Source organism: Sciurus carolinensis, chromosome 17 (assembly GCF_902686445.1).
Source record: "Sciurus carolinensis chromosome 17, mSciCar1.2, whole genome shotgun sequence".
Lineage (NCBI taxonomy): Eukaryota > Metazoa > Chordata > Mammalia > Rodentia > Sciuridae > Sciurus > Sciurus carolinensis.
Genome location: NC_062229.1, coordinates 34,759,695 through 34,786,866, shown reverse-complemented (window position 1 = coordinate 34,786,866; position 27,172 = coordinate 34,759,695). Strand labels below are relative to the sequence as shown.

General features: G+C 38.4%; 1 long non-coding RNA gene across 3 annotated transcripts; it reads left to right on the top strand.

The window, feature by feature from the left end:
* Positions 1-27,172, top strand: LOC124969226 (uncharacterized). 3 transcript variants are annotated; one of them, XR_007105942.1, is made up of 4 exons: positions 1-122; positions 765-1,072; positions 26,127-26,250; positions 26,681-27,172. It is a non-coding gene; the product is annotated as an uncharacterized LOC124969226 (long non-coding RNA). The 3 variants fall into 3 exon arrangements; XR_007105940.1 differs by lacking the exons at positions 26,127-26,250; positions 26,681-27,172 and adding an exon at positions 22,218-22,401; XR_007105941.1 differs by lacking the exons at positions 26,127-26,250; positions 26,681-27,172 and adding an exon at positions 22,218-22,401 and having other exon boundaries at positions 9-122; positions 749-1,072.

The window sequence follows — 27,172 nt, the reverse complement described above, 5'->3', positions numbered from 1 at the left end:
CTAATTCCAGCTCATCAGCTAATATCACTCTCCTCTCCAACTACTTCCCTTGGAGGAATCTGCAAAGATTAGATTTGAACTGCTGCTGTGAAAAATACCCCAAAGGAGGAAGGTGAAACTGAGTAAGGGGGCTTTAACTCTTGGAAGGAATTATCTGGGATATTAGAGGAATAGACTTTGCTCTTTTGGGTTGTTGTCATCACTTTCTCTCTTCAGATTTTCTGCTGGAACTTCTTTCGGCATTGACCTTGCTCCGGCTGGGTTCTGCCTGGCCAGCTCAGCTGTATGGCATGAGAGGTTTCCGCTCAGTGTGTTGATCTGGTTACAGCACTAGCACAATCCTGGGAATGCAGGGGATGTTTAGTAGATGGAATGAGCAAGCAAGTGGAGGAGGGTTTGGGAAGCAGAGTGAAGCTTGGGTGAATGTTGACCTGAATTCTAGTTCTTACTCTGTTGCTAAGCATCTCATCGCATGAGTCCCTTGACCTTGGATTTCTTTCCTGTGAGATGGGAGGGGAAGAAGTAGGTCGGGGATCCAAGACATACCATGGTTCTAGGATAGTGCCGTTTTGGAGGAGTTAGAACTGTAATCACCAGATATGTCAAAATCTAGGGATGCTTTAGCTCAGCCCAGCTTTCTGCTGATGAGATGGCACAGATGAGAGATAGATGCCTCATATGACCTTCTGTAGACCACACTGGAGTCTTCTTTAGAATAAAGAGGAGGTGACTGGCCTTCTAACTCTAGGTCCTCTGTGTCAAAGTGTTTCCTTGCTCAGCAGCGGAACTGAGTGAAGATCCTGTGGGACGACCTTGCAGTGATAGAACACCTTCAGCATGTCTGGGAGATGCAGAAGACTCTTGCTTCTTGAAGTGAGTTGTCAAGAGGCTGGAAAAGAAACTCTGCCTTCTCAGTCATGACTCAGTTGTAGGTTCTCCTGCAGTTTGAGAAGGAGCTGAATTTGGGCATTCAAGGTCTGTTGATTCTGAGTCTTAGATTTGGAGGAAGTTTTATAGATCATTTAGTACAACTGTTTCATTCTTCTCATGAGGAACCCTGAGCTCTGGAAAGGTGAGTGCATAACAATTCAGCAAATTAGTGATCAGGCTAACATTCTGGTCACTTTTTTTTTTTTTTTTTTTTGGTTGTTGTTGTTCCCCGGATTGAATCCAGGGATGCTTAACCACTGAGTCACATCCCCAACCCTTTTTATTTTGTATTTTGAGATAGGTCCCACTAAGTTACTGAGGCTGGTGATCCTCCTGCCTTAGCCTCCCAAGTCACTGGAATTACAGGTGTACACCTCTCTACCCAGAGCATTCTGGTAACTTCTAATGGAAAGTTTCTTCCTACAGTAGCTCTGCTCTTGCCAGCAACGAGTTCTATAGATTTCCAATACCAGAAGGTAGGAGGGTGTCTAGGGCCTAGTATAGTACCTATCACATAGTAAGTATTAAATAAATACTGGTCAAAGAAACAAATGTATGAAGCTATGATTACAGACCCTCTGACAGGAAAAATATAGAACTTGTCATGTGGATTTCAAGTTAGCAGTCATTTTTCCACACCAAATTCCTCATCCTCAAGTGACTTCTCCTTTGAACCTGATTCTCTGTAAATGTTTCAGAGGTATTTTCTTTTTATTTGTTTTATAAACCATATTTGAATCTCAGACCCCTTGTAATGACAAGGCCTAGATACATGAATGTTATGGCTCCTGTACAAAAACTGGGTCACTTTCTAACTGATTTATGGGACTTGTCTAAGGGCAGGCAAAAATAAAATCTTGATACAGGATTTAAAAAGAGGTGTGAAAAAGACAGAAAAAAAAAGAAACATCTCTATTGATTTAGGAAATTGTATTGTCAAGTTTTATTTCAAAACTCTCCCTTCTTTGGCATTCCCAAAACTCACTTCACTGTTATTAATTTACCACTGGTGTCCTCAATAAGGGTATTACAAATTTAATTGATTTTGAACTCACTGATTTTGAACTTAATGAAATTGTTTATTTCAGTAGCTTCACTTTCGTTTCTTTTCTTCACCATTAAACTTGGCGATATAAATTCCAAAGTGATTTGCCTAATAGCTGAAGGGGCAAAAAAATAAGAGATCTCAGTTCTCTGGGAAGTTTTCCAATTTTATATCCTGGATGATATACTAGTTCAAGAAGTCATTTGGCTCCTTCTCTTGAAAGCTGTTTTCTTTAATATTCCATATTTGTCTTATTATTTATGAAGAAACCAAGTCCCTACTTTGCTTAAAGAAAATTTGATGACTTCACATTGTCCCCATGAGAATTCCCAAACATTCAACCTGGTGTTCCCAACTATTGATGATCTGGCCTCCAGGGCACTTCCTTTTCTATATTTCTTCTTGTCACTCCTGACAAACACAGTTTTTTTCTGTGTCCCTCAAACACACCATGAACTTTAGTAACAATAATGTGTTAACTATCTCTTGCAGAATAACAAGTGACCCCCAAACTTTAGGTCTCATTTCTTGGTCTCTGTGGGTCAGGAACCTGGGTGTAGCTTAGGGGAATTCTCTGCTTCAGAGTGTCTCTCCTTACAAGGTTGCAACTGAGGTGTCAGTGAGGGCTGCAATCATATCAAGGTTCCACTGGAGCTGGGTCTGCTTCCAAGCTTACTCACGTGATTGTTGGTAGGATTCCATTCCTCTTGGACCATTGAGCCCAGGGCCTAAGTTCCTTGTTGGCTGTTGGCCAGAGGTCACCTTTAACTCCTTGCAAAGTATTCCTTTCATCACAGCAAGCATACAAAAGGAGGAAGGCAGTGAAAGTGAGAGAGTGAGGGTGAAAGAGCTGGCGAGAGAGAACATTGCCAAGTTGGAAGACAGTCTTTTGTAATACAATCACATCATGCTGTTTCTGTTGGTTAGAAGCAAGTCGTGAGGATCAGCACATCCTAAAGGGGAGGGTTACATGAGGGCATGGACACCAGGAGCTGAGGATCATCTCATGCCATAAGCTGCCAGTCATACATGGCATTTATGGCTAACATAAATTGAGCATGTTCCATACAACAGGTTCTCTGCTGTGATCCTTTCCATATGGTATTTCATTTAATCCTCACAAAATTCTTCCTTTTTGGGGGTGGGGTACCAGGGATTGAACTCAGGGCCACTTAACCACTGAGCCACATTCTCAGTCCTATTTTATGTTTTATTTAGAGACAGGGTCTCACTAAGTTGCTTACCACTTTGATTTTGTTGAGGCTGGCTTTGAGCTCTCGATCCTCCTGCCTCAGTCTCCAGAGCTGCTAGGATTACAGGTGTGTACAACTGTTCCTGGTCTAATCCTCATAAAATTCTATTGAGTAGATGTTTTCATTGCCACTTCAGGGACAGTGAATCAGAGCTACAGAAAGATGAAATAACTAGCAAATGAGCACTGGTTGTTAGGTTCCAGAACCCAGCAGTCAGAAACGGTGTCCTCATTTCTCTATTCTCAGCTCAGCACAAGCTCTGTGACACAGGAGCCTAGTATTGAGTAATTGCTGAAGAAAGAATGAATGAAGACCTGGGTCCCATTCTAACTGCTGTTGCCCAAACTCTAGTTCTGAGCCTTGGCCAACTTAAAAAAGAAATTACAGTATTAGTTAGGCTTTTGTTGTGGTGACCAAAATAACCTGACCAGAACAAGTTAGAGGAGAAAGAGTTTATTTTGAGCTCATGGTTTCAGAGATTCAGTTCATATTCAGCTGACACTATTGCTCTGAGCCCAAGCATCACAAGGCAGAATATCATGGTGGAGGGGTGCGTAGAGGAAAGCTCCTTACCTCATGGTAGCCAGGAAGCAGGGTATGTGTGGGGGCGGGGAGAGGGAAAGGAGCCAGGGGGACAAGATATGATTCCCAAGGGCATATCTCCAGTGATGTCCTTCTTCCAGTCATGCCATACCTGCCTAGAGTTTCCACTCAGTACAGTGGTCCTTTTGAATTATTAACTCATAAAATGGATTAATCCACCAATTAGGCTATGGCTGTCAAAATCTAATTATTTCACCTCCTGCATTAATACAGGAACTCTTGGGGGACACCTCATATCTAAACAATAACAATTACCATGTGGTGAATTATATTTCATCAGCAAAGACAGCTCTCAATTTTAGGCGCAGTACTCAAGAGAGAGAGTTTGTAGTTTTGCAGATTGTTCTCATGTGTGACAAAGTGGACTTCATTACTACTGAGAACTTCAAATGCCAGGATGAGAGATTATGGAGTTGTAGGAAAGCTCGCCACAGATTCAGGAGGAATAGTATCTAGAAGGTGGAATTAGTTACTAATTATTGGTAGGGATTTTAATTAGGTTTCTTTTTCTTAAAGACAGATAGGATTATTTTAGTCCATTTGGGCTGCTATAACAAAATGCCATATATTGGGTAGCTTATAAATAATAGAAATTGATTTCTTACAGTTCTGGGGACTGGGGAATCCAAGATCGAGGCAGATTCCATGTCTAGTGAAGTCCTGCTTTCTGGCTCATAGATTGTGCCTTTTTGCTATGGTAGAAGGGGTAGTCTCTTTTAAAAGGGCATCAATCTAAATTGTGGCTAAATCTCTGCCCCATGACCTCATCACTTTCCAAAGGCATACCCCTTTAATATCATTGGCTTGGGGGTAAGCATTTCAGTGCATGGACTTTTTTTGAGGGGGGAATATAGTCATTCAGACCATGGTCGAGATTAAAGCTAGCAGACAAATGACTAGCTGAACTGGAGGTACACTGATGTGTATCTGTGGCAAAATGCTTTAAGAAAGATTGGGCAAGTGGGAACTAGGGACAAAGAGAGGGCTCTGTTTGCATCCATCTGATCTGGCCTCAGAAACTCTTCTTGCATCTTTCCACATTCAGGATCCACTGAGGTGGTTGGGCTCAGGTGGACCCAGATGTCGTGGCTGATAGCCTATTCTTACAGTGGCCCAGAAAAACTCAGCATTTGTGGTTACTATAGTGTCCACCTCTGGGCATTTATAAAATACTTTCTCGGGGTATTATTTGTGCCTTCCAGTGAACTTCTGAAGTGATATTGTCAAGATGACTGGATGGTCCTTTTATCTAAGAAGGCTCTTTTCTCCCTGTGAAGAAACCACTTGGTAATCATTCTCTATGAGATGTCCCGGAAAGCCTGGACCAAAGTTCCAGTGTTTAATTCATTAGGCTAATAGCTGGGCATCACACTGCTGGTGGGCTCTTAGGGCCAGGGTCTCCCCTTCTTGGGATGTGTGTTATCAACTGTTGACTCCTCAAGTCTCTCTATTATAGGTTCTAAATAGTGCTCCCTGTCTCCTTTGTGGACACTTTTCTTTCTGCGAACATTTCTGTTCTGATTAATACCATGGATACAAATGAAACCAGTTCATTTCTGTCTTCACAGCTGGCAAAGAAATATTTGTCTCTGAGGTACCATCCGCACAACTGACATCATCTGTTACTTGTTGGTTTTATAATTTAGCTCAGTTTTTTAGATGCCTACAGGATGTCACCTGCTCAGGGGCATTATAATCTCCAATTTATAAATCAGGTAACGAGGCTTAGACAAGATGGTATGGGGATTTTTCAGGATTGTGTTGCTAGTAGATGAGAGACTCTCTAATGCAGGTTTTCTGACTCCAAGCTCTTGAGTTTCTTGCATCCTGACACCTGCCCCATGTTGGTCTCCCATGGAGTCGCAGTGAGGAGACCCCCAGGGTACTGCCTCTTTTATTGCACAATCACACGTGGGATGTGGCTGTGGTTGAGTGAGGTTGGGTGACAATGAAAGGGAAAGTTTGAGAGAAGCCTAGTCAGAGCAAAGGTAAACCTAAAGAAAGAAGGAACCAAATGAAGGAGTCTGAAGGTGCTCTGTCCTTTCTCCCATCTCGAGGAAAAAAATGAGTGGCTCAGCAAGCAATTCAGTGAAGTGGGGGATTTGAAACTGGTGCAAAACCAGATGATGCCATGAGCAGGCCCTGCATGACTGGAGTGGCCATACTTTGCCCATCCTCTTTTCTTTCACTGGAGCAGAATTGCTCCTACTAATGGGTGGTTGTGTCACTGGTGCAGAGGCCATTGTCCTGCTGTCAAGAACACCTGGAGACTAGACTGGAGGTCTGGAATGTGTCAGGAACTGCTCCTATAATGGTGTGCACCCTGATTCCTTTTCTTTTCTTTTCTTCCTCTCTCCCCCTTCCCTCCCTCCCCACCTTTTCTTTTTCCCCTCCCTCCTTTCCTTCCTTCCTTCCTTCCTTCCTTCTTTCCTTCCTTCCTTCCTTCCTTCCTTCCTTCCTTCCTTCCTTCCTTCCTTCCTTCCTTCCTTCCTTCCTTCCTTCCTTCCTTCCCCTTCCTCCCTCCCTTTCCTTCCTTTCCCTTCCCTTTCCTTTCTTTCCCAGGGATTCAACCCAGGGAATGCTTTACCACTGAGTCACATCCCCAGTCCTTTTTATTTTTTACTTTGAGACAGGATCTCACTAAGTTGCTGAGGCTTGACTTGTGATCTGCCTGCCTCAGCCTCCTGAGCTGCTGGGATTACAGGCATGTACCACCATGCCCAGCTCATTTTCAATCTAAAGAGAAAGTCTGATCAATATTTAAAAATGTAATTTGGAGTGGGCATGTCTATACATTCAGACAGAACATCCTCTGACACTCGATTGTCTCTTTCTACCTTTGGTCATGCCTCAGGGCATTTTTGGAGTCTTCAAATCCTTATGGAAGGTATTTTTGGGTCCCAAAAACCTTGTTCTACTAGAACGTTCCTCCTGTCTGTCTTGGCACTGGTGGGGTCTCCTCCTCTCCCATTAGCAGGAGAGCAAGGGAGTCAGTGGGTATCTTAGACTCCAAGGAGCAGAGAGAGAGGACCAATTCCTACATACTCTGAGCCTGGCCAGCTCATTCCTGCTCTACAGGTTGTTCAAAGCAATCATCACAAAAAGAGAAATTAATTCTTCAAGGCTAAGACCTAGATTTATAACAGGCATCAGGCAGACCTCCCATGGGCCTGTACCATGGTCAGGCTCTTGGGCTGGCTAGGTGACATGATGTGGAAATTGTCAGTGTCCTGTGTGGAGACGTGCTGGGAAAGGAATGGGGAAGGGGCTGGGGGTGGGGAACACAGGCATCCAAGTGTTGGACCTGAACTTAAGCAGGCTCCTAGTGGGCTCAGATCCTTTCGTCCCTCCCTGGTACTGAGGAAAACTCATGGATACTTGGTTTAGCAGTGTGATATGATGTGGAAATTGTCAGTGTCCTGCGTGGAGACATGCTGGGAAAGGAATGGGGCAGGGGCTCTGGGGGAGCGCGGCAGTGACAGTTGCCACGCTTCCTGCTGGGCTTCATAACAGCCTTCGACACCCAGACAGTCCTCTTCTGCCTTCCTTTCTCCAGAGCATGGGCCTTGCGGCTTTCCCAGGGAACCATAGTTCCTCAGCACTCGGTGGTTCAATCGCCTGTTCTAGCATTTCAGTTCCATCACTGCACCTCATTTACAGCCTCACTGAGGTGCTCCCAGGGCCCCTGTGGAACCATCTAGAAAGCCTGTCCAGGAAGAGGAAGCGGTTCTAACCTTTACTTCCCAGGATTTGCTGTACCTGCCGGCCTTTCCATTAGGAATGTTGGTGTTCACCAGGAGGACTGGCTTGAGTCAGGATGATCAGAGGACTCAGGGGGGACAACTTGAGCCACCTTGGCTTCTTTCATAATCCCATGTGCTCACTCAAAGGTTGAATGGGACTCACTATTAAGGAATCAGGCAAGTAAAAAAATCTTCCTAAAGAGATTCTGAACAGTATCGCTTTACAGATCCTACTATAAAGAAACATTTAGAGAAAAATGACTCACCATCTCTTATTTAAATTTAAAGGACTCTTTTTGGGTTATAAATAAACTCTTCATTACTCACTTGATTTTTTTTCTACTGCAAAGTATTGTGTCCTAGCTTACCTTTTCCTGCCATCTAGCTTATGTCTAGCTTTCCCTTACTCACCACCTGTTGGTGGGTATTTAAGGAATGAAAAATAATTTTAATATTTTCCAGGGTAAAATATAATTAGTTTGGTAAGTCTGCTACTTAAAAGGGCTTGAACAAAATCTCCAGACTTAATGGAAATTATTTCTGAAAAAATTTTTTTTTTGTTTTTGGTTATTTCTATTACCTGTCCCTTTTATTATTGTGGGAAGTCATATTTTAAAAAATCAAGCCAAAGCAAAGCAGAATTAACAAAAACCACAACTAAGAGACAAGGTAGGAGGAAAAAAATATGAATTAACACATAGGTACTTTGTCCTTTATCCATCCATCCATCCATCCATCCATCCATCTGTCCAGTATTTAGTGTTTCTGCAAATATGAGGCATGCATGCTTCTAGGACTTTCATATCAGAGCAGGAATCCCATATACCTGGGTTATAATTTTGACTTTGAATTTACCATAATTGTAAGAGCTATGCAGCCTCAGTTTGCTCATCTTTACAGTGGATTTCTTTTTTGGGGAGGTTATTTTTCTTACTACATTTTTTATTGGTGCATCATAGTTGTACGTAATGATGGGATTTGTTGTTACATATTTATACGTGCACACACTATTACAATATAATTTGGACAATATCACTCCCTAGCACTTCCCCCTTCCCTTCCCTCCTCCCTCCCCCTGATCCCTTTCCTCTACTTCTCTCCCTTTGATTTGCATTAGATTCCTACTTCCACCTTTCTTTCCCGTTTTCCTCTCTAGCTTCCACATATGAGAGAAAAGCATGACCCTTGACTTTCTGAATTTGACTTATTTTGCTTAACATAATGGTTTCATTCATCTTCCTGAAAATGACATAATTTCATTTTTCTTTATGGCTGAATAAAACTCCACTGTGTATACTTACCACATTTTCTTTATCCATTCATCCATTGATGGACACCTAGGCTAGTTCTATAGTTTGGCTATTGTGAATTGTGCTGCTATAAACATGAATAGATTTGTCTGGCTATAGTATGCTGACTTTAAATTCTTTAGGATAAATACTGAAGGGTGGTGTAATTGGGTCATATGGTGGTTCCATTCCTACTTTTGAGGAGACTCCATATGATTTCCACATGGTTTTACTCATTTATAATCCCACCAAAGTGCAAAATTGTTCCTTTTTCTTCCACATCCTCTTCAGCATAATTGTTATTGTTCTATAATGGATTTACAAATCCCTTTCTCATAGGGCTATTGTGTACCTGGTATAATCCTTGATATAGAGGGCTCCATAAACACTAATTCTCTCCCCTGTTTCACTTTCTCTTCTTTTTCTGATTAACTAACAGACACCTTTAACAATAGTCACTTTAAAATTGAGTTCATCCTCACCTTTACATCTTACCATTTTAAGAGAAGCAAGATAAATAGTTGAGAAAAATAATAATAAACAACACAGCAAGCAGGAAGTCTCAAGGTTATCTGAATGTTAGTGTTTTTCAAAGATTTCTCACTACCTTAGAAACCAATACTCAAGCATTCAGACTGGAGCATCCTAGGAACTTGGCCAGGCCAAACACTCAGATGTCACCTGCACTTTCCATTATGCTGGACTGGTCTTGGGTAGTTTCTCCTGGGTATTACCGTTATGTTAGATGGAGCTGCCATCCCATCAGGTATGGAAGACTTTAGTAAAAGGTATGGTTTCCAAGTTCCAGTTAAATCTAGCAGGACTAATTTATCATGCTGCCCAACCCAGTTTCCTCAGTGACTGCTAAGTGCCTGAACCTCCCTAGTGTTTTATCCTCCACTAGACTTTTATCTCTTCTGGTTCTGTTAATCCTCTATTACAGATTTTTTCAAAACAGGGTTTCTGGTGTTATTGAAATTTAGGGTTGAATAACTTTGTTATGAGATACTGTTTTGTGCATGTTTCATAGCATACTTACTCTCTATCTGTTGGATGCCAGTAATCCCCTCATTTATGACAACCAAAGATGTCTCTATGAGAACCAAGATAGTGGAGTCAAGGTAGGCTGCAGATCTTAGCTCCTCCACCATCTGGAATCAAAACAGAGAGAGAATAGATGATTGGCAAGGTGACTGACAGAGGGAATGCACTGAGACACAATATTAGACTGTCAGTGACTTGGAGACACTCAGAATTTCTGGTTACTGGATAGAAAGCAGGAGAAAATTGGTACCTGAAGCCCCTGAAGCAGGGAGCTGTGTGTGTGTGTGTGTGTGTGTGTGTGTGTGTGTGTGTATAACAAAGGGAGAAAGAAAGAGGCAAGGCTCTATTCAGAAATAGCGGTTGAAGAGAAATTAAGACTGAGTTAAGAGGGGATCCAAGATGGTGGACTAGAGGGAGACTGCATTCCTCATCGCTCTGTAACTCGAAACTTAGGATTCAAGCAGAGGGAATGCTCTTTCTCTGTGAGGCAGTCCTTGCTGCCCTCTGATCCCCTGATGTTTACACCCATTCATCCGCTGCAATTGCCCACTGTCTGCCAGCATAAGGCCTGCCTTTTGAGTGTATATCGCTCACTGACTGCTGCCTATCATCTGCCATTTGCCCACCTCTTGCCTGCCCATTACATGCCTTTCACTTACCCATCGCCCACCCCTGAGGTCTGGCTGTTAGCCTGCAGACCACCTGCAGACTACCAGTAGATCCCCTGCTGCCTGCTGTTGCCTGGAAGTCCATTGCCACAGTACCTGCAGGTTTGGTTACACGTGGCTGCTGCCATCTTGGGACACCAGCCAGGGCCTGCAGGTTTGCCACTGCCACTGCTGCCATCTCGTGGTGTGGCCGCTCAGTGTGGGGACACAGGCGAGGGCCTGGAGATACATTGGGGTGCCTGAAGGTCTGGTTGCACCTGAGGTCTTTCTACTCTGTGTGGTAGTGGCTGCCATCTGGCTGCCTTTTTGCAGGGTTGCTCCTTTGTGTGAGGGCATCCCTGGTGGGTTCTCTGCAAGATGGAAGGGTACTGAGATTTTAGGACTGCAGTAAGACAGGGCCCGGGGAAGCCAAAGCCCTGGTCCATCAGATTGCAGCTGGGTTTGTTTGGACCACTCTGGGTCTGGCAAGCCTGTGGAAAGCTGGAGACTAGGGGCAGTTCCCTGGGGGAAGCACAGACTGAAGAATCTGGAGAAAACTGGGCTCTCTCCAGCTCAGTGAGTCCTGAAGTGTACAGACATGGAAGGGGCCAGCTACAATGGGTGGGAAGACTGTAACAGGGTTTGAGGGCATCTTGTTATCAGCTCACCCACCCAACCAGTCAGGCACCCACTGGACTGGAACTAACATCAAACTTCAGAAAACCCCACCTATCAGCCGAGAAGGGAACCTGAGAAAAATTTTGAAAGCCAATGGAAGCAATCATTTAATTCACTGTTGATACTTTCCTCTTTTATTTTCTTTTCTGCCCCCTCTCTCAGACCTCTACCATCTTTGAATCCGAATATTTTTCATGCATCAATTTATTGAGGAATGGGATGCTTGAATAGTATATAACAATTTTTTTGTGTATTCTTATATTTTTGCTTTTTTAAAAATCTGTATATATTTTTTCTCTCATCTACCTGTCTCCCTGGATTCTCTTTCTCACTTCTCTCATACTAACAGTCAACCTCTATTAATTCCTTCCTTGCTCTTTGTGTAAATTTTTGCCTCTATCTTCTCTCATTCTCCCTTATAAACTTCACATTTATACTACTTCTGTTCCCTCATTGTCCATCATTTGAAATGATAAACCCATTTTAGTAAACTTACTGTTTATATTGTAGATAATAATTGAACATTTCTGTTTATTGTGATAAAACTGTAAACACCTTAACAGGAGCCATTTGGTTTAAGGTGGTATATTGTTTGCATTGGATACTGTTAATGTTGGTCTCCCCCTTAAAGATGAGGTACTGAAAGCCTTCAGGGACAGCATAAGACTACAGGGTAGAATCTGTACTGCCTCATCTCCACACTACTAGATGAGAAGACACACAAACAACATGAAAAAACAAGGGAACAAAGCACTTCAACAAACCAAGATGTTTCAACCATAGAATCCATAGACAACACAGTAGAAGAAATGCCAGAGAAGCAGTTTAGAAAATACATAGTTAGATTGATGTTCAAAATAAAGGATGATATTGGAGAGAAAATACAGGAAGTGAAAGAGCAATAGAGGCAAAGATCATAAAAAGGAATCAAGCAGAAATCCTTGAAATGAAGAAAACAATAAACCAAATTAAAAATCCAATGAAAAGTATCACTAAAGTCTAGACCACTTGGAAGACAGAACCTCACACAATGAACACAAAATATATACTCTTGAAAATAGGGTAAAAAAGAACATTAAAGAAGATTGTAAAAAACAATGAACAGAACTTCCAAGAAATATGGGCTAACATGAAAAGGCCAAATGTAACATTTATTAGAATAGATGAAGGCACACGGAGATACAAACCAAAGGAATGCAGAGTCTTTTCAATGACATCAGAAAACTTCCCAAATCCAAATAATGAAATGGGAAATCAACTACAAGAGGCTTACAGGACCCCAAATGTACAAAATTACAGCAGACCAACACCAAGGCACATTATAACGAGAATAACTAACATACAGAATAAAGATAGAATTTTCAAGACTGTGAGAGAAAAAAAATCAAATTACATATAGGGAGAAAGCAATTTGGATCTCTGTTGATTTCTCAACCCAGACCCACAATGCCAGGAGGTCCTAAAATAACATATATAAAGCTCTGAAGAAAATGGATGCCAACCAAGAACTTTATATCCAGCAAAATTAAGCTTCAGATTTGAAGATGAAATAAAAACCTTCCATGATAAACAAAAGTTAAAAGAACTCAAAATTAGAAATCCTGCAGTATAGAACATTCTCAGCAAAATATTCTATGAGGAGGAAATGAAAACAAACAAACAATGAAAACCAGCAAAGGGAGGAACTACACTAAAGAAGAGCTCAATCAAAAGAGAAACAAAGTCAAGTTAAAAACCAAAAATAAACTAAAATGACTGGGAATACAAATCATATCTCAGTAATAACCTTGAATGATAATAGTCTACCTTATCAATCAAAAGACATAGACTGGCATATTGGATTAAAAAAAAAAAAAGAACCAACAATATGCTGTCTTCAAGGTATTCACCTCCTAGGAAAAGACATCCACAGACTGAAGGTGAAAGGTTGGGGAAAAAAACATATCACTTACATGGATCATGTAAACAAGCAGAGGTTTCCTCATATCAGACAAAGTGAACTTCAAACCAAAGTTAATCAGAAGGGATAAAGAAGGACATTTCATGCTGCTAAAGGGAATCATACACCAACAAGACATAACAATTTTGTAAATATATATGCCCCAAACAATCTACATACATACATCAAACAAACCCTTTTAAGAATCAAATAGACCACAAAACAATAATACTGGGTGATTTAACACACCTCTTGCACCACTGGATAGATCTTCCAAACAAAAACTAAACAAAGAACCTCTAGAACTAAATAATACAATCAATAATTTAGACTTAACAGACATATATACAATATCTCCTCCATCAATGACTGATATACCTTTTTCTCAGCAGCACATGGATCCTTTGCTGAAATAGACCATATGCTATGCCACAAAGCAACTCTCAGCAAATACAAAAACATAGAAATACTACCCTGTATTCTATCAGATCATAGCAGAACGAAACTAGAAATCAATGATAAAATAAAAAATGAAGTTGCTCCAACACCTGGAGGCTAAATAGCATGCTATGAAATGACGAATGGATAAAAGAGGGAATCAAGGAGGAAATAAAAAAATACTTAGTGTTAAATGAGAATAATGATACAACATATCAAAATCTCTGGGACGCTATGAAGGCAGAGCTAAGAGGAAGGTTCATTACATTGAGCTCATACATTAAAAGAATAAAAAGTCAACAAATGACCTAACATTACATCTCAAATCCCTGAAAGAAGAAAAAAATCAACACCAAAAGTAGAAGACAGGAAATAAAATCAGAGCTGAAATCAATGAAATTGAAACAAAAGAAACAGTTGAAAAAACAAAAAATTTGTTCTTTGAAAAAAATAAACAAAATTGATAAACCTTTAGCTATATTAACAAAGAGAAAGAGAAAACTCAAATTACTAAAATTCATGATGAAAAAGGAAATATCACAGTGGACACTAATGAAATACAGAAGATAATTGGAAACTGTTTTGAAAATTTATACTCCAATAAAATAGAAAAACTTGAAGACATCAACAAATTTCTAGAGACATACGATCTACCCAGACTGATGAAGGACATTCACAATTTAAACAGATTAATTTTAAGCAATGAAATAGAAGACTCCATCAAAAGCCTACCAACCAAAAAAAGCCCACAACCACACAGATTCTCAGCTGAGTTCTGTAAGACCTTCAAGTAAGAATTAACACCAATACTCCTCAAATTATTCCATGAAATAGACAAAGAGGGAACCCTTCCAAACTCATTCTATGAGGCTAGTATCACTCTGATACCAAAACAAGATAAAGATACATCAAGGAAAGAAAACTTCAGACCAATATCCCTGATGAACACAGATGCAGAAATTCTCAATAAAATTCTGGCAAATTGCATACAAAAGCATATTTAAAAGATAGTGCACTACGATCAAGTGGGGTTCATCCCAGGGATACAGGGTTGGTTCAACATATGAAAATCAATCACATCAATAGATTTAAAGACAAGAATCATATGATTATCTCAATAGATGTAGAAAAAGCATTTGACAAAACATAGCACCTCTTCATGTTCAAAACACTAGAAAAACTAGGGATAGTAGGAACATACCTCAACACTGTAAAAGCTATCTATGCTAAGCCCAAGGCCAACATCATTCTAAATGGAGAAAAATTGGAATCATTCTGTCTAAAAACTGGAACAAGACAGCGATGCTCTCTTTCACCACTTCTATTCAACAGAGTCCTTGAAACTCTACCCAGAGCAATCAGAGAGATGAAAGAAATTAAAGGGATACAAATAGGAAAAGAAGAACTCAAACTATCACTATTCACCAATGACGTTATTCTATATTTAGAAGCTCCAAAAAATTCCACCAGAAAACTTATAGAACTCATAAATGAATTCAGCAATGTAGCAAGATATAAAATCAATACCCATAAATCAAATGCATTTCTATACATAAGTGACGAATCCACTGAAAGAGAAATTAGGAAAATACTCCATTCACAATAGCCTCAAAAAAAAATTCTTGGGAATCAATCTAACAAAAGAGGTGAAAGACCTCTACAATGAAAACTACAAAACATGAAAGAAAGAAATTGAAGAAGAACTAAGAAGATGGAAAGATCTCCCTTTTTCTTGGATAGTCAGAATTAATATTGTCAAAATGATCATATTACCAAAAGCAGTATACAGATCCAATGCAATTCTTATTAAGTTTCTGATGAAGTTCTTCATAGAAATAGAAAAAGCAGTCATGAAATTCATTTGGAAAAATAAGAGACCCAGAATAGTCAAAGCAATCCTTAGCAAGAAAAGTGAAGCAGGAGGCATCACAATATCAGACCTTAAACTATACTACGGAACCACAGTAACAAAAACGTCATAGTATCAGCACCAAAACAGACATAAAGACCAATGGTACAGAAGACACAGAGATAAACCCACATAAATACAGTCATATTATACTAGACAAAGGTGCCATAAACATATTTTGGAGAAAAGGTAGCCTCTTCAACAAATGGTACTGGGAAAATTGGAAATCCACATGTAACAAAATGAAATTAAACCCCTATTTCTCACTCTGCATGAAACTGAACTCAAAGTGAATCAAAGGCTTAGGCACTAGACCACAGACCTTGTGCCTACTAGAAGAAAAAGTAGGCCCAAATTTCCACCATGTTGGCTTAGGATCTGACTTCCTTAACAAGACTCCTAAGCACAAGAAGTAAAATCAAGAATCAATAAATAGGATGGATTCAAACTAAAAAAAACTTCTCAGCAAAGGAAACAATCAATAATGTGAAGAGAGAACCTACAGAATGGGAGAAAATCTTTACCACATGCACCTCAGATAGAGCATTAATCTCCAGGATATATAAAGAACTCAAAAAATTCAACACCCAAAACCAAATAACCCAATCAATAAATGGGTAAAGGGACTGAACAGACACAATCAATCAACAAATCAAGAAATACAATCAATCAACAAACATATAAAAAAAGTTCATTATCTCTTGCAATTAGAGAAATGCAAATCAAAGCTACTCTAAGATTTCATCTCATTCCAATTGTAATGGCACTTATCCAGAATACAAGCAATGACAGGTATTGGTGAGGATGTGGGGAAAAGGTACACTTATACATTGCTGGTGGAGTTGCAAATTGGTGCAGCCACTCTGGAAAGCAGTATGGAGATTCCTAGGAAAAGTTGGAATGGAACCACCATTTAAGCAGCTATCTCACTCCTTGGCCTATACCCAAAGGACTTAAAATCAGCATACTACAGTGATGCAGCCACATCAAAGTTTATAGGTGCTCAATTCACAATAGCTACACTGTGGAACCAACTTAGATACTCTTCAACAGATGAATGGATAAAGAAAATGTATTATATATATGTGATGGAATATTACTCAGCCTTGAAGAAGTATGAAATTATGGCATTTGCAGGTAAATGGATGGAACTAGAGAATATCATGCTAAGTGGAATAAATCAATCCCTCAAAACCAAAGTCTGAATGCTTTATCTGATAAGCGGATGTTGATTCATACTGGGGCTTGGGTAGGGAAGAATGAAGCAACTTCGGATTATGCACATGGGAGTGAGGGGAGGGATTGGGTGGTGGGGATGGGAAGGATGGTAGAATGAGACAGACATTATTACCCTATCTACATGTATGAAAAAAATAAAAAATTAAAAAAATACAAAAAAAGAAAAAGAAAATAATTATCAAGAAAAAGAAAACAAAAAGAAAACAAAAAGAAAAAAAAAAAAAGACTGAGTTAAATTGAGGGACGAGCTGGAAAGCCATCAGTATAAGAGAAGTGCGCTATTTCTCTCAATTAGTTGGTGGAACACTGTGGGGGGCAGCCATTTTGTAAAGGCCGTGCCTTAGGTTGCAGTTCTGGAAAGGATTAAATATTACAACTTCATCCCTTATAGAGATAACAGCAAATTTGATCACAAGGAATGGGATGTCTGAGTAACTTATGTCATGGGGTTGTTGTCAGCTGAAAGTTAAGTCTTTACCATCACCCCCACCCCTGCCCCAGAGCAGAGTGGAAGAGGGGAACGTACTATACCGCCTGGGAGTATGGCACCTAGTGGGTGGCATGTGCCTCCCGTGCACTGTGGGATGCACCTCTGCTACAAGCAGCTGTGCCTCTGCCACAGGCCACCATGTCCTATGCGCTAAAATCTACACAGGAGAGCATATGCCTGCTGCAGCCCCCACAGCTTAGTATCCCTGATCGGGGGTATACCAGGTGTCTGGATTCATCATGGAGCATCAAGAGCCACCTTGGTCTCACCAGAGAAGGGCAGAGTAGGATCTGTTTGGATAGCTCCAGGCTCATGTGGCATTTCTACTTGTGAACACACAAGGCTGCCATCCCAACCAGGAAGCAATCTGGTCTCTGAGCTACAATCAGGGGCCATTTCCTCTGACCCTCCAGAGAACTATTAAGACTACTGAACATGCCAAGGAACCGTGGGAGTCCCCTAGAGGACTGCTAGAGGTGGCAGAATGAGGTCTATGTGGAAAGGTGCCATGGCCCGAGTTCTATAGTTTTTGAAGCAGAAAGCTAAACTAATTGGGAGGAGAAACTAAATATGTAGATCTTTAATTTATCCCAGAGAAGACTGGTGTGGTTGCTACCTCTACACCCAGAGAAATTTAGTGGACAAGCCAAGGAGTCATGAGTATTTACTATGCCTCCCAAACCTGATGGAATCCAAATCTGGAATGCCTAGTATGAAACCTTTCCATCTCAAATACTTCATCAAAGAGTAATTTTAGATTCCTTTTTTATTTTTTGTTTTTGGAATCAGAGATTGAAGCCAGGGATGCTTAACCACTTAGCCACATCTCTACCACTTTTTTTGTTTTTTTATTTTGAGACAGGTTCTTGCTAAGTTGCTTAGGTCCTTGCTAAGTTGCTGAGGCTGGCTTTGAACTTGCAATCTTCCTGCTTCAACCTCTCAAACCTCTAGGATTACAGGCTTATGTGACTGTTCCTGGCTTAATTTTAGATTCTTTAACCTATTTTTGCAGATATAGAATACCTAACTTAAACTGAGCAATTAATATACCACTATGGTAACTTTGAAATGGATATATTATTTTAAGAATTCTGGTCTTTTGAGCAGAGCAATAGGTGAATGATTAGAGCATTTGAAAATATTTTTAAATTCATTGTGAAAATAGTATAAACTTCACTGTAAAAATTACTTTTACTAAGTGTTCAACTGAATAAAACTTTTTGTACATAGCTGAGATGTAAGAAATGAATTCATGAAAGTGTTTTATAGAACTAGGTTGTCATTTTATTGTGAGGAGTGCACTGTATTTCAAATAATTAATGTTCAAAAGTAGCTCTCCTATAAATAGAATATTAGGACTATACATGCTGCATAGTAATATGTAGTGCACTGCACTGCTTCCTGACAAACCCTAACATGTTCATACTTGTGTTTATTTGTTGATAAGTTGTGTCCTGACTTTGTACTCTGAAGAATATAGTAGAGAAAGAACTTATTCTGTATGCTTGAGAAAAGTGAGGGATTCATGGCAATATTCCAGCTGGGTAGAGTTTTTTGAAGACATATTGAAACCTGAAATATATGATACATGCTATTTTTTCAGAAAGTGAGAATAAATTTGAAGCACGTAGTGTAGATGAGTTAAAGACATTTTTAGGAATTCTCACATTTTGGGGTTGTCATATAAGCTACCTTCCATAAGAAAATTCCTGCTCAAGTAATGATGATTTGGGTATACCTATCATCAAAAATGTGATGTCAAGAAATTGTTTCCAGGAGTTGAAAAGTATTATACATTTTTGCAACAATGAAGAATCATTTTTGCAACAATAAAGAATGGAAAAAGAACATTGAAGATAAAGGCTTTAAAATTTGTCTTCTAATAAATGTTTAAAAACCATGGCAGAAAATTAATATATTTGAAGAATTTTGACAGTGGATGAAATGATTATCAGATATTACAAACTCAATACACTGAAGCAATTGAGAGGTTATCCCATAAGATTTGGTTATATATTCTTGGCACTGTGTGGAGTATCAGGATATTGATATAACTTTGATATATATTGTGAAAAAAAGTTCTTGAGAACTTTTGCTTAGGAGTAAAGAGGGTCTATAAATACTTGAAGGGTAGAGAATCCACAATCACACTCTTTTTTTAATGTTCTATTCACTGGTTATGACTTATTGGTAAACGTTGGAAATATTGTACTTTTAAAGCTACAATAGGTACCATGGGGGAAAACAGACTAACCAAGTATTCTAAGAAGCCAACGACACTGATGAAAAAATAAGCAAGAGGGCCATATGATTACATAATTGATTCAAATATTGAAACTCTCATTGCAAAATGGTTAGGTGGTAAATATGTCATTGTTGGGATGAAATACGGTGGAATCACAGGTGGCAAAGTTCAACAACGGAATAAAGAAATAAGTAGAACCAATGTGCCTCAACCAAAAGCAGTGGTTGCCTCTAACAATTTCAGTGGTGGTATGGATAAACATGATTGATTGGTTGTTTTTCAAATATTCCACTTCTCTTAGAGATAAAAATGGTATTGTCCTTCGTTCATTTGAATAATTGATATGCATATCATAAATGCATGGATTATTCACAGATTTGGAAGGAAGACAAGAAAGACCTCAGAAAATGTTAGATTTTAAAAGAGACATCTGCTGAGCCTACCTAAAACTATGTAATGAGAAACCATCAGAAGGAAACGTAACACTTCCAGATCTACTACTGTTCAAAATGATATCAGATTTGACATGAGAAATCATATTATTCTCAAATGGCAAGAACAATGACAATGTCAAAATGTAAAACTGATGACATATTATGTTTCTATGATTTGTTAGCATATGGTTTGCTTTGAAGTGGTTTCAGTTACTGCTGATTATTATCTCCTCTGAAAGTGGTTCTAGGGATTGATCACGGCAGTGTGATCATGTTGAGTGGGTACTTTGATACTGAAATACACTACCAGCTCAGGGCACATAGTAAAGAGAAAGTTGCTTACTAAATGCACTTGCATAAACAGAAGAAGAGTTATCCATCCCAGCAGATGTGCAACTATCAACAGAGAAATACAGGAGTCATGAGAAAACATGGTAATAAGAAGCTCCCAAAAGCTTATAACAATCCAATAACTGAGTATTTATAAACATTGAAGTGGAAGAAATTCTGGACATTGAATTAAAAGTTAATTATTCAAATAATTGAATTAAAAGAAGAGATAAGGAATGAACAAGGGAGATATTCTGAAATATGAAAACAGAATATGAAAAAGCATTTTAATAAAGAGAAAGAGATTCTTAAAAAGAACCAAACAGAAATTTTAGAAATAAAAAACTTAACAAATAAAAAAGTCAGTGAAGCTGAGCATGGTAGTGCATGCCTGTAATTGCAGTGACTCAGGAGGCTGTGGCAGGAGGAGTGCAAGTTCAAAGTCAGCTTCAGTAACTCAGTGAAACATTGGGCAACTAAGCAAGACCCTGTATCCAAAAAAAAAAAAAAAAAAAAAAAAAGGTGGAACATCTCACCAACAGACTATATCAAGACTAGATCAAGCAGAAGAAAGAATATCCGGGTCAAAGACAAGACAGAGGAATTAGAACACTCGGACAGTAATAAAGGGGGGAACAAAAGAAACTATGAACAGAATATATAAGAGTTCTGGGACTACATTAATAGGTCAAATTAAAGACTCATAGGTCTTGAGGAAGGAGAGGAGATACAGATCAATGATAGAAAATTTATTCAGTGAGATAATATCAGAAAACTTCCCTAATTTTTGGAATGAGATGAACACACAAGTATTAGAGTAATTTAGAACTCCAAATAGGACTAGAAAAGAACTTCTCCATGACATTATGTAGTAAAAATGCCAAAAACTCAGAAGAAATAAAGAATTTTAAAAGCTGCAAAAGATAACTGTCAGGTCACTTATAAAGCCAAACCCCTCATACTAGCAGCAGATTTCTCAGCAGAAACTCTAAAAACCAGGGTACAGAATGTGGTATTTTAAACCTTGAAATAAAATAACTGCCAACCTATATTACTGTGTCCAGAAAGGTTATCCTTCAGAATCCAAGAAAAAATAAAGACCTTCTAAGATAAGCATAAGCTAAACAAATTCATAATCATTAAGCCAACCTTGAAGAATATACTTAAAGGAATCCCATACACAAAAGAGGAAATAAAACAACAAAGAAAGTATGGGAAAGAATAAATAACATTAGAAAAATAAGTAATAAAATGAGAATTAGGAACAATTTAAATATTTGAAATAAAATGACAGGAATGAATATATTCCTCTGTAACAATGAATGTAAATAGTTTTAGTTCTCTAATTAAAAGAAATAAACTCACAGATTGTATTAAAATAACAAGACACAACTGTATGTTTTCTCCAAGAAATGTACCTTACAGGCAAATACTTTGACAGAGAGAAAGTGAGAGAATGTAAAATGATATTCCATGTAAATGGAATCCAAAAGCAAGCAGGAGTAGCTATTCTTATATTAGCAAAAGCCGACTTCAATTCAAAATTAGTTGGAAGAGCTGAAAAAGATCATTTCATATTAGTAAAGGGAACAGTTTAATAAGAAGATATAGCAATTTTGATTATGTCCTGAATGTTGTCATACCCAGTTTAATAAAACAAATATTACTTGACATAAAGGGACTGTTGGGACTTAGTGTGATAATAGTGGGGAACTTAATAATCACTTACACTAATAGATAGGTCATCTGGGCTGAAAATCAACGAAGACATATCAGATTAAAGCTATACTGTTGATCCAATGGATTTACCAGATGTCTGCAGAAAATTTTATCCCAACAAGAGTTAAATACACTTTCTTTTCAGCCACTCATGACACTTTTAGAAAAATTCATCATATATTTATCCATAAAGCAAGACTCAGAAAATACAAAATTTTAAATAACCTCTTGTATCTTTTCAGATAATAATGGGATGAAGGTAGAAATCAATAGCAAGAAAACCTGTTACGACACCTGCAATTCCCTCAGTGCTTGACAAGGATTCCACTGAATAATAAAGATGTTTGCAAAGTCTCATCTCATTGGGAATTTGGGTTGTGGGCTTTCCTTCCTTCCTTGCTTAATATGTGTAGGCTTACTATTAATAATTTATGTGTTTTCCCTGAAAATAGGGGTCTTAACAGAACCAGGGTTAGAACATAAAAATCAGACTTCTTATGGAACAGTGATTTCAGATTTACTCATTTGCTATGAAACTCTGAGTAACCAAGATTGCTATGAGAAAATACAAAAAGAGATTCTAACTGCCGATCCCCTGTTGACTACCCTCAGATGACCTGAAACACGTAGGCAAATAATTCCAACCCCATCAGGAAGGAATAACAGGAACAGAAGAAGTAAAGTGTCCCTCAATGTTAAGTTCACACAGTATAAGATATTATATATTTGTTAGCTTAAAATGTCTAGCATTTATTAACTACAGCAGTAGTCACACAACTGACATTTATTCAACCCTACTGAACTTGCTTTAACCTTTATGATCAGTTAAATATTAATATGTCTTATTGTTTAGTTATAGGTTATCACAAGTAAACAATTACTAGAATAATTAGAATACTTCATTGTCTAGTCATGATCATACAAAATATTTTTGTTTTTCTCCTTGTGACTTTTTCCTGTTCTGAAAAAACATGTGTAACTGCCTACCTTTTAATGTATAAATAGCTGGCTGGGAAAAATAAAATTTAGAACTTAGTATCCATTCCTTGAGTTTGTGTTGCTTTATTCTCCACCTCACCAATGCTTACTCCATCACCTGTGACCACTACGACCCCTGGTAGGGCTGGATCCTGGCAAAACCCTACAGAAACTATACAAACACATAGGGATTGAAAAATACACTTCGAATAGTGGATGAATCTCTGAGAAAATTAAAAAGATTGTAAGAATTAAATGAAAACTGAAACACAGCATACCAGAATCTGTGGGGTACATACCAGAATATGTGACTGTTCTCTTTTTAATTTTAAATATCTTTCCCATTTTATCACCTATGTTATTGCCAACTCCACTACCTCCTATATCCTTACATTTTTGTGTATTTATTTTTTGTTCATATCCTTTTACTATTTCTCATTTAACTATTTACATACATGTATTGTGTTTGTTACATTTTAAAGTACTTGAATTAATAGTATTGTGCAATAAACGTGGTTCTATTCTTTAAAGTTTCATTCAATTTAAGATTTTGAGTTCTCTTTGTCTTTCCATATGTATTTAGTTCATTCCTTCTGTTTACTGCATACTATTTTATCATAGGTACCTACACCTTTCAGTTACCCATTTTTCACTTTATGGGTACCTAAGTTATTTATTTCCACAAACAGTATACATGTACTTCACAATGTGAACTCTTGTCTGGATGTGTTCTTCACAGTAAAAATGTTTAAGTCATAAAATCTGAGCACTGTCTAATTTCACTATTGCCTATTTGATATCCAAAATTTTGCACCTGTGTACACTCTCATTAGCAGTGTGTTGTTTTTCTATGTAGTTATCACCAATTCAATGTAAAACCCCCATGGTTGTGAAACTTTATTCTCAGAATGCTCAATCACATTAGCCACCCTATCAATTTTCTCTTTTTTTTAGGGGGAGTGTACCAGGGATTGAACTCAGGCATACTTACTGATCCATATCCCCAGTTCTATTTTGCATTTTATTTAGAGACAGGGTCTCACTGAGTTGCATAGTGCCTTGCTGTTGCTGAGGCTGACTTTGAACTCCCAATCCTCCTGTCTTAGCCTCTTGAGCCGCTGGGATTATAGGCATGCACCACTATGCCTGGCTCTCAATTTTCTCTTTCTGAAGAAATTCTTCTTGAATCTTCTGATGTGCTCCAAATGGAGTGGCTTGTTTTCCCGAACTGCTACACAGCTGCCATCCTGGGATCTCCCTTCACCACCACCCTGGAGATCTCCCTTGTCTCTGGATTTTTATTTCTTCCTCCTTTTTGTCATACTCTCTTGTTTGTATGGAGCACACACTCTGCAGTGGCTTGCTGAGAAAAAGTACTTTTTGAAAGTGCTCTGAATCTGAAAATGTCTTTATTTTACCTTTGTGCTTAATTGTAACTGGCTATAAAATTCTTGACTTAAATAATTTTCCCTTGCAATTCTGTCTTTTGATATTATTCATTGAATTCTAGCTTCTGGTGTTTCTTTTGAGTTCAATGTTATTCTGATATTTGGTATTTTGTATATAGAATTCTTTTTCTGCTCAGGAATTATTGCATCTTCTCTATATCCCCTGTGTACTGAGATTTTAAACTGATTGATCTTAATGTTGAGTCCTAATGTTTCGGTGTTGAGTACTTTGGGAGCCTTTCATTCTGGAAATTCAAATCTTTCAGGGTTGGAACATTTTATTGAATTAGTTAATTGATAATTTATTTCTGTCTATGTTCTCTGTTCTGCTCTTGTTTGAAGTTGGCCCTCATATGTTTTCCATTTCTTTGTCTACTGCTCCATTTTCTTGGTGGTTTCCTCAATTTCATCTGCCAATATTTCTTTTGGATTTTTCTTTCTGTTGTCATTTTCTTAATTTACAAAAGGCTGTTTTGTTCTCTGAATATTTTGAAATATATTCTGGTCTTATTTTGTAGATATAATATTTTCTCTGAAGATAGTAATGATAGTTTTAACAAAAATTTATCTTCCAGCATAGTGACTGCTTTCCCTATGTTTTTCCCTGAATGTTTGCCATATTTTAAAATTATTCATGTTAGAAGCTTTCCTCAAATCTCTTGTTAATCCTTGGTTGTCTACAGTTAAAAAGAGTATCAGAAAGCTCATCCGAAGCTCCAAGCTTCTATAGTAGTTTTCATCATTGGGTGAACATTGTACCATTTTGTGGGGAATTCCTGTTATCAGTAGTTCTAGATCTTTTCTATTAGGTTGGCTAGATTTCTCAGAAAAATTGTTGAGGGTTCCTGGTTGGAGAATTTAGCTTGACTGATAGCATCCTGGGATCTAAGGTGGACTGGGAATTCTGGGGACCTGGGGTGGAATTTCAGTATTTATTACAGATCTTTTAGCTAGTGCTCATATTTTTGGTATAGTAAGTTTGTCTCTTAATTGTCCCAATTATCTATGAGATAATCAATGGATTGATGTGCCTCAATTCATAGATTTCCCCTCTTATCACTTTTAGAATACTGATTTTCAACATATGATCTAAGGACCTTAGGAGTCACTGAAATCCTTTCAGGGAATAGGTAAAATAAAAACTACTTAAAAAATACCAAGATTTTATTTTATTTTATTTTCACTCTCATTCTCTCATGAGTATTCTGTCAGATTTTCCAGTGGCTATATGATGTGCAATATCATAAAAGACTGAATGCAGAAGCAGGTAATAGATCAACTTTTTCTATAAAGCTAGAAATTAAAGAGATTTGAGAAATGTAACATGATGCAGTTCTTCTCACTAAATTTTTTCTTTGAGTTGGAAAGTACAGTTATTTTTCATAAAATAAGTTATTTATACTACTGTAGAATGAATTTATTATAGTTATCTTTAAGTGAATAAATACATAAATATTTAAAAGTTATGCAGTTCTAATTTCTCACATGACAAATATAAGTATATATAATCCTCAAAAGCTCTTGGAGGTCCTTAATGTTTTGAAGACTGTAAAGTAGGACTGAGACCAAAAATTTGAGAACTTTTGATCCAGAGAATAAATCTTTAGTGTTGTAAGAAGGTGAATGATAGGATGATAGTCACCTGGTCAGATAAAATTGAGGAGGGATCTGAGGATTCACACTTCTTTTTGAACAAATTTCTTCTCTTTTATGCCTTCCTTTCAGAGACTCCTGACACTACAAATAGTGGAGCTAAGGGACAGAGCTTGTTTCCCTGAAGATGCTGTCAAGATGAATCGCCCCGTCCTGAAGGCTGATCTATCTCTGGAGATGCTTCCTGTTATGCAAGGTAATACATTTCCTTGTTTGGTTGAGGTGATTGTCAATTTTAGCTGAAAAAAATGGAAGCCCAGAGGACAGTGTTTCAAGCAGCTGGAGCAAAGCTTTCTTTGTTGATGATGAAGATGAAGGTTGTCCTAAGATGTGGTTACCTGGAGGCCATCGATGGTTTTGCCATCATTTTCAGGGGAGTGGTGGGGGCAGTGGTTTCTGTCCTACCCACTCCAGGCTGTCACTCACTGTTGTCATTTTTTTTTTTTTTAAGTCCCCTTTATTTTCCTTCATCACAAGACTACAAGTTGTTGGGGTTCTTCTTAGCTTAGTCTGAATGTTCTTCTCCTTTCTGTATTCTTTTCCTTGATGTCATCCATTCTTGTGTGTCTAAATGTCATTTCTAGGCTGATGTTGACCCAGCTTAGCTCTTTCTTTTTGCATTCCAGATTCGCATACCCAACTGCCCCCCTGACATCTCCAGGTGAATATTCTCTAGACATGTCAAATTAAACATGTCCAAAGTGGATGTCTTGATTTTCCCCTCTCCTGCTCTGCTCAGTTTCTTCAGCTGTCCCTCTCTCAGGTCACAGAATCATCATCCATTCAAATGCTGGAGCCAGACATCAAAGCATCACCCTTGACTTCCCCTTTCTCTCACTTCCTGCTTATAATCCAATAAGACCATTTAATTCAATCTGAAAAATATAAAGGGAGGCCATTCCTCTCATTTTGTTGAATGCTGTCCTCTTGACCCATGCCATTCCTGTCTCTTGCTTGTATTGTTGCAGTAGTCTCCCTGTTGGTCCTCCTTCCATTATTGCTCTATTTCTACTATTATTCTCCTCCACCCAGTAGTCAGAGTTTGCTTAAAAAATACAATGTCTATCATGTTTCTCTTCTTACTTTAAATCCTTCAGTTTTTGTTGTTGTTGTTGTTT